Source organism: Dipodomys spectabilis, unplaced genomic scaffold (assembly GCF_019054845.1).
Source record: "Dipodomys spectabilis isolate Male_0828 unplaced genomic scaffold, ASM1905484v1 ptg000301l, whole genome shotgun sequence".
NCBI lineage: Eukaryota > Metazoa > Chordata > Mammalia > Rodentia > Heteromyidae > Dipodomys > Dipodomys spectabilis.
The window spans coordinates 7670209-7678213 of record NW_024870978.1 but is presented as its reverse complement, the minus strand read 5'-3'; the positions used below and the strand labels follow the sequence as shown (position 1 = coordinate 7678213).

The following is an 8005-nucleotide window of genomic DNA, read 5'->3' as shown; positions in this document are numbered from 1 at the left end:
GCACTAAGGATCTTCTCAATTAATGTTTTTCTGAATGATATTTGACTTCTAATTCAAGTTTTCTGAGCCTTGGTAGACAAATTATGGATCTATCCTTCCAGGAACTATTTTTTGCCCTACTTATACTAGACTGAAATCTTTCATTAATCATTAGGAGAGGGGTATTAAAAATATTCTTGTGACATTTGTGATCATGTTCACTCATATGGGCTAGTCATCTGTAAATTGAAAGTGTGAATTATAGTAGTTTCTCTCAGATTTTGTGATCTCATCTTTCATTTTTAAGTTGCCTTGCATTTCACAATTGCTTACTGCTAAACCCTGTGTAATTGGGGCACTAAATTATTATAGGAAATGAGAAGTTAAGATGAGTCTTCAATTACTTTCTGTTGGCATGTTGCATGGGCCTAGGTGGGAAGACTTGCCCTTGTTATCTGATGATGCAGATAACTGGGACCTGGGATCCTAGGATGCGTGGGTCCTGTAGAATAATAATACCTTTTGGACATCATATCAGCACAATTTGGGTATGATCAGAAATATTTAGAAAACCATTCTGGGCCAACGAGTTAAAACAATATACAGAGCAGCAGAGTAAAATCCCTTGCAGATTAGAGGAAAACAACATTGTTTTTTACCATGTGAATTCTGTAGACTAAGAACACTTAGAAGGTATCACAAGTTTATACCGAAGACATTGCATTGATACTTCTTATATTCTAATATATATTCTAAACCTAATTATTTATATTCCAATCTATTTATTGTAATAAATATCAATTTATTTGTCAAATTATCGATTAATTCTAGTAAGTTTCATTGTGTGAAACATAAAATTAGCACATATAAATATAAAATATATAACTATATGTAATATAAGGAAATGTTTTTCATTGTTCTGTTGTGGTTAGGGTATCAAAGGCAACTCTGTTTTACAGTATTATTCCATTATCTCTACCCCAGAGTTTGGTAGAGTTAGACCTAAAGCTTTACCATTTGTAGATTTACAACCTAGAGGCAAGAGGAAACACTGTGATTAAAACATTACCAATTTAAGGCCTAATATCAAGGAGAAAATTATGGACTTCTCCTGGAGCTATGGAAATATTTGGTGATAGAAATTCAGTAGTGTAAGTTCCTGCCTGGTTGGATGGTCAGGACATTAGGTAATCATGCATAAGAACAATTTTTTTCCACCTTCTTGGCTTTAGCTACTTTTGAAATGGTAGTTATAATAAACAATTATATTATGATAAAATACTTTCTAGTCAGAACTGTTTATTTCTCTATGATCCCTTGTAACTAAGATTAGTTTTTTTCCAGTAAGATAATCTTTGCTGTCAGGGTAAGATATTCTGTTTGGTCTGTTACTACATGGAAGAAGGGTAAAGGGTCAGTAGACATTTGTGCCAGTAAGACCTCATTTGGGAAATTTTAAGCTGCAAAAGGTTAGAAGTAGCACTTCAGCAAGGCTTACTTTGAATCCATTAGCTCCACAAAGCTAACTCAGTTGATAAATAAGTACTTGAAAAGCCATCTCTTTGAACCTAGCCATAAAGGCTTCAAAGTATGATCAAATTTAAAATGAAAAAGACTTAAAATAGTCATTGGCAAAAAAATGCAAGTTTGAGCAATCTACCAAACAATATGTTTTTCCACTATACACAGAATTTCAGAGAAATAAGATCAATAACATTGTTAGTAACAATAAGGTTTCCTTGCTACAAATAGGCAACCAAGGATATATGCCTGTATAAAGATTGCATCATTAACAACTTAAATTTACAGGATACTACATGCTTCAGCAGCACGTATACATAAATTACAACAATATACAGATTAACATGCCACTTGGACAAGGATGATATGAAAATATGCGAATTATTCCATATTTTTCATTCTTCAGTTGCTAGAAATGAAAAACAGTTATTAAAAAGTTGATTACAAAAATACAAGTGTAACAACATATGTGATTCATATAATTAAAAGTTAGTTTGACATCAGTGTATTAAATCTTCAATTTAGAAAGGTCTTTACATAGCATAACCTTTACAAAACTTTTGAAATTAGATAACATTTTAATTTTATCCCAAAGAAATAAAATACTATAAGGACCTAGGAGAAAAAAGAATCTTAAACTGTTTTTATATGGAATGCAATCTGTAAGGACACATTTATTAATGAATTTATATAATATATAATAATGTAGTATTCAAAGCATTATATCTAGGAGAGAATGAAATAGATTACGGACATTTTACAAACAGAATACAGAATATGTTAAAATATACTTTCTTCAGACAAGCACCGGAAATGTCTTTAGGTTCTGTACTACTCATTTCAACAGATACATTAACATTATTTCTGATTTTAAAAATCACAAGCTCTACAGAAATCATTATAGATGTATACAAACAACTCTTGAATATATTTTGACATCAAAGTCAGGCAATTCATTTGGAAGAATACCATGGAATCCATGAATTTTTAAAGTAAGATATTGCTGTTGCTTTGTATTGTGAAAATATTTTGTACAGAGACAAAGGATGGACTGGCATTTTTGAAATTTAAGTAACTTAACCAAATCATTAAGACGTAGAACAATTTGTACAGCCTTTCACAACTTCAAAGAGGTAGTCATACATACTTATCTTTTGGCAGTGTCAAATGCAGTTTCTTCCAAGTTGTTCTTCAGACCTGGTTTAATATAATGGTTCAAAAGAAGGAGATCAAACGTATCTTTGCTGTTTCTATTCCCAGCAGCAAGATGCAAGGGGGTCAAGAGGCCTTTCGTTTAGACATTGGTATGAAGTAAGAAAGAAGCCACACTGGTATTATTCCACGTATAAGCACTGTGCAGGTGTGTCCAGCCATTCACAGTTATTGCATGAATATCTGCCTCGAGCCACCAACTCATGGACAATGTGTCAATGTCAACTGTAGGTTTCCTGATGAAGAGCGGTATACTCATCGTCATCCCTAGTGGCCTTTTTGGAAAGGTTTCACCACACTCTAGAAAGCCGATTAATTTCGGCAGCCCAAAGAAGAAATTTGCTTGGATCCTTCTCCATTTTTTTCTTGCAAATGATACCATTCCTCACTTTTTCATCTTCTTCCTTGTCTTCATCAGAATTGCCTAACCAGAGACTGAGTACCGGTCGGAATGAGGTGTCTATGTATTTCCCCAGTAGTTGACGTTGGTTGAACTGTTCAGAAAAATCCAGTGAATTTTCTGCATCTTTATTTTTCACCATGACTTATTTTCTCTTTTTCCATTTTTACTATTTTAAATTATTCTAACTGGAGAGTAGAGAATTGATAGAAAGCAGAGGAAAGATTTTCCTCCGTATTAAAAGGTACAGAATGAAAATGAGGACCAGTGGTGTCTCCATGTGCAGCTTATTCTAGGAATGAAAACATAGGAAATAATACTTTCTATGTAAATGATTTGGGAAATGGCAGAGCAGAAAGTGAAATGATGCAACCAAAAATATAACAACAAAATAAATTAGGATAATTATGGAACAATCATATGAGAACCATGAATGAGAGAGAGGAAGAGAGAGACAGATGTTCAATGAACTAACTAGCCACAAAATCCATGCCTCTGATCAATTTATAGAGCAAACAATTTTATTTTTAAAAGAGATGGAAATAGAATTTATAGTGTGTCTCTTTATGATGTGCAATGTGATGGATTGATATACATTGTGCTGATCACTTTTCTGTTAATGTGAGGAACATACCTGCAAAGAACATTTCTGAGGAGGAAACTATTATATTGACTCATGGTTTAAGAGAACACAGTTTAAGATAAAATGTCTCCATTGCTTTTAATTATATTTTTATTATCTTAAATAATTGTACAAGAGAATTTCCATTCAACAAATCAGTTTTTAAGTACAATGGATCTTTACATAACTTCTCCACACCCTTCCAAATCTCACCCCACTTTAATTTTTTCTACTTTCATACTATCTGTATTGAATATTATGCCTTCACGCTCTTCCTCCATAACTCTTTTTATTCCTTCCCTTTGAATTCCCCTCACATCTTAAGTGATAGTTTCCTGGTATTCATTTTGTTGGATTAAAAATTCAATTTTATAAGAAAATACACCTTTGAAATTCTCCTCTGCAAATAGCATGCTTTGGTTAATATTGTTGTGAAAACTTGCATAAAGTTCTATCTTCCAAATATGAGACAGAACATGGGTCCTTTGTGTGTGTGTCTCTGACTTAGTTTACTTAACATATTTTTAGATCTATCCATTTCTTTGCAAATAATGTAACAGTCTTCATAATGGATTGGTGCAATCCAATTGTGTACATGTGCCACACTTTCTCTAACCATACCTCTGCCAAAGGGAATCTGGGCTATTTCCATCAGTTTTCTACGGTGAATAGTTCAGCAGTGAACATGGTTGTGAAAGTGATTTTACTGTAACCTTTTGGAAGAATTCATCACTATCTTTCTGGGAACAACCCTCTAGCCAGTTTTCCAGAATAATCACATCCCTCTCTTCATCTCCATTAGAACGTTTTGCAAATCCTCAAAAACACACTACCCCCTACAGGTCACAATAAGCTAAAACCACACTGTGTCCATATTTTTCAATACTTTTTTTCATAATTGTACATATAATTTAGTGAGAACCTTCTATGTACTTTTCTAATGTGGGAATGAGGGACATGACAATAGAGTAAAAGTAAGAAATATGCAATTTAATAAGCTATTATCATACTTAAAATCATTTTCAGCTTTAACTCATAGCCTCACATACTATTATTTTAATCTTTATTTGATTACTTCATCTATCCTCTAACTTATAACAGGTGAGTTAAATACAATGGCAGAAACTGTGGTTTGATTTTGACACTCATGTGTGAGGATGCACAATATGGGCAAATAGATGGATTGGATTTAATAGCTATTATCCATTTTGTTAAAGTAGAGATGATTTTGCCAAACTGATTCTCACAATTCATATTACATTCAACAACAAGAAACCTGTGACAATTCTCTTTGTTTTGCTCCTTATTAACTTTTGTTTCCATTTTATTTTATTTTTATTTATTTATTTTTCGTCTGTCGTGGGGCTTGAACTTGGGACCTGGCGCTCTCCCTCAGCTCTTCAGCTCATGGCTAGCACTCTACCAATTGGGCCACAGTGCCCCTTCCAGTTTTTGAGTGGTTTATTGGAGATAAGAATCTCTCCAACTTTCCTTTCCTGTCTGCTTTGACTTGCGATTCTCAGATCTCTGCCTCCTGAGTAGCTAGGATTGCATGAGCCACCGGCGCCCATTTATTTTATAATGAAGGATGATTTCACAACTCTATTGTAGATACAAAAATATGCTAAAATATTTCTATCCATATGCACTGATATATACACACACATATATTACACAGGTTATAAGGATAATTTATAACTTCTGTAACTGCACAATTTACTAAATTATTAAAATCATTGATGACTCATGGCTGGAATTCTGGTTACTCGGAGGGTGAGATCTGACGATTGTGGTTTGAAGCCATCCTGGGCAGGAAAGTCCATGAGCCTCTTATCTCCAAACAACCAACAGAAAATCAGAATTGGAACTGTGGCTGAAAGTGGTAGAGTGGTAGCCTTGAGAGAAAAAACTCAGGGACATCATCTAGGATCTTAGTTCAAGAAGTACAATCTACCCCCAAAAATCTATTTAATTTACCCCTGTGTAAGTAGAGTATTTCCATCACCCAAGTGCAAATCCATACTCATTAGCAAGGTAACTGTTTGTCTGAAGTACCACAAAACATTATCACTTAAGTAGAAAGTATTGCAATGTGGGTTCATTCTATCTCTCTCATGGATTTTTCTCCACTCAAATACTCAAATCTTACCATTATTCCAATTATTTAAAATCATAGTTTTTTTCTTTAATACCCATAATATTAGAGTTTGAATTGAGTGTCTTGTGCCCCCGAAATGGTTGTTCTTACCATTTTGTCATGTCCTCAGACTTAAATTATCCTGATTATTTTTCAGATAGAATCTGGCTTCCTACTTGTATCTGATTTGGGGCTCAGTACACTTTATGTTATTCTTCCTGGAATTTAAAATAACAGGTGCGTGGCATTGTGTACAGATCTTTCTGTCCAGTCTGGGCTTTAAGCACTATCCTTACAACAGTTCACTCCCATGGATTAAGGATATTCATAAGCTTGTCATTGTTGATTTTTTTTATATTTGCATTTCCTGCAGGTTCTTGAGTACTGAATTAATTTGTGTTTTCTTGGGTTGTTTTGTTTCATTTGAATATATGGATTATTGTTCTTCACTTTTCCTTTTGTTTCTTTCACTCATGTTCTTACCTGAAGCTCTGAGAAACTAATTTTTCTTTCTCAAGATAGTCAAGATGAATATTATTTATTCCAAAAAAATTTCAGTAATATTTAAACACCTCATACCTATGAATAGTATACAAATGCTAAGTTCTGAGAAGGGTCTTTTTATTTGCCCAGCAGTCTTTGGCATACACAGACAGATCATGAATTTTATGAAGTTAGTAAAACTACAGATGTTCGCCAGGCGGAGAAAAACCTATTATTAATTGTTTGACAGGGTTATGTTGCTTCATGCAGGATTACACAAAATCATGTTCCTAAGAGGAACCTAAAAATCATCTAATACAACAGACTTGAGAGAGAAGAACTGACTTCCTGAATAATTTACTTTTGGGTCAAATAAAAGCAGGCTTCCAAAAAGAGAGTAGACTTTAAAGAAACATGAGTTGTATGTAAATAGGTGGTTAGCTGATTTTGTTAATTTGTGAACTAATACAGGGAAATAAAGTACAGCAAGGTTAAAATGAAAGAACTTCACATTGAAATACTCATTTGTGTGTGTTTGTGTGCATGTGTGTGGACGCTCGTGCGAGTCCCCGCACACACATGTGCATGTGCTCATGCATACATTCATTATTCTTGAGGCTTCATACTGCGCAAGCATTATTCCTCAGCTTCTCTGTCTAAAGGTAATGGTCTACCACTTGAGCCACTGTTCCACTTCTGGTTTTTTGGAGATAATCGCATGTATTTTCATGATTTGACTGGCTTTGAACAGTGGCCTTCAGATCTCAGCCTCTCGAGTAGCTACCTAAGCTGATTCAGCCTCTGAGTAGCTAGTTAAAATTCTGTCTGTCCTCTATGCTTCACTGCTTTTTAATTTTTTTCCTGAGGTAATCACAAGTCATATATATGTCTAGTTACTTTAGAAAATACTCTTACTGCTTGGCACCATGGGCTCCCACCTCTACTCGTAACTACTGAGGAGGCTTGAGAATAGAACCAGGCCGAAAGTTTAGTGGACCTCCTTCTCAATCTATAGCTGGGTGCATTGGATCATTTCCACCACACTGCACTATCTACAGTCTAAGATTGGAAGGACTGCGGAATCCAGGCCAGGCAAGGTAGGAAGCTAGACAAGTTGGTCTGCAACTCTGATTCCATTGATGATGGGAAGGCTAAAATGACAGATCAGATGCATGTTCTTGTGGAAAGGGAACCCCTATCCTAAAATTAACCACTGATATGATGCCTGCCTAGCATGAGCAATAACTCAAGTCGAAATCCCCACAGTTTCCCACAACCAAAATAAGTATATACATTAACATACAAAAACTTAGTAGAATCTGTTCTTTGCTCTAATATCAGCTTTATCTGATTATCATATGATGTGACAGAATAGGTTCTTTATTAAATTTAAGATATATTTTAAGTTTTGAGTATTAAGCTTAAGATATATTTAAGACCTAGAAAATTCTTTCTCACATATTAAGTGCAAATATATGGCAAATTGTCTCATTTCTTACATATTTGACTATCCCTATAAATTCAGCTTATGATTATTATGAATAGTAACATATTCTGATTAATTACTTTACTTTGTAACAGTTTTTACACTTTTTGCTTCTCTACTGAAGTTTAATTATTAAAGTAGCATCATCAAAATATATTCCTTGGG

General features: G+C 34.2%; 1 pseudogene; it reads left to right on the top strand.

Moving 5' to 3' along the window:
* The first annotated feature begins 1796 nt into the window (after positions 1-1796).
* LOC122127477 lies at positions 1797-1896 on the top strand (annotated as a pseudogene).
* The last annotated feature ends 6109 nt before the right edge of the window (positions 1897-8005 follow it).